This window comes from Arachis ipaensis, chromosome B8 (assembly GCF_059453495.1).
Source record: "Arachis ipaensis isolate K30076 ecotype BB chromosome B8, ASM5945349v1, whole genome shotgun sequence".
NCBI lineage: Eukaryota > Viridiplantae > Streptophyta > Magnoliopsida > Fabales > Fabaceae > Arachis > Arachis ipaensis.
The window spans coordinates 100,091,286-100,091,821 of NC_142443.1; the positions used below are offsets into that span (position 1 = coordinate 100,091,286).

The 536-nt window shown below is 41.8% G+C and overlaps 1 non-coding gene across 1 annotated transcript; it reads left to right on the forward strand.

Annotated features, from left to right (window-relative positions):
* Window positions 1-212: 212 nt before the first annotated feature.
* On the forward strand, window positions 213-320 carry LOC148549001 (small nucleolar RNA R71). Its single transcript, XR_015897380.1, has one exon. It is a non-coding gene; the product is annotated as a small nucleolar RNA R71 (small nucleolar RNA).
* Window positions 321-536: the final 216 nt, after the last annotated feature.

Genomic DNA, 536 nt, shown 5'->3' on the forward strand with positions numbered 1-536 from the left:
TCAAGAACTCCCTTCTTCATAGGCGTCCCATTATTCACAGGATTCCTTTCAGAAGTGTACATGAACTGGTTATTAGCAACCATGTCAATGAGTTCTTGAGCTTCTGCAGGCGTTTTCTTTAGGTGAATGGATCCACCTGCAGAAGTGTCCAGTGACATCTTTGATAGCTCAGACAGACCATCATAGAATATATCCAGGATGGTCCATTCTGAAAGCATATCAGAAGGACACTTTTTGGTCAACTGTTTGTATCTTTCCCAAGCTTCATAGAGAGATTCACCTTCTTTCTGTCTGAAGGTTTGAACATCAGCTCTAAGCTTGCTCAGCTTTTGAGGAGGAAAGTACTTGGCTAAGAAAGCCGTGACCAGCTTATCCCAAGAGTTCAGGCTGTCTTTAGGTTGAGAATCCAACCATAATCTAGCTCTGTCTCTTACAGCAAAAGGGAAAAGCATGAGCCTGTAGACTTCAGGATTTACGCCATTAGTCTTAACAGTATCACATATCTGCAAGAATTCAGTTAAGAACTGAAAAGGATC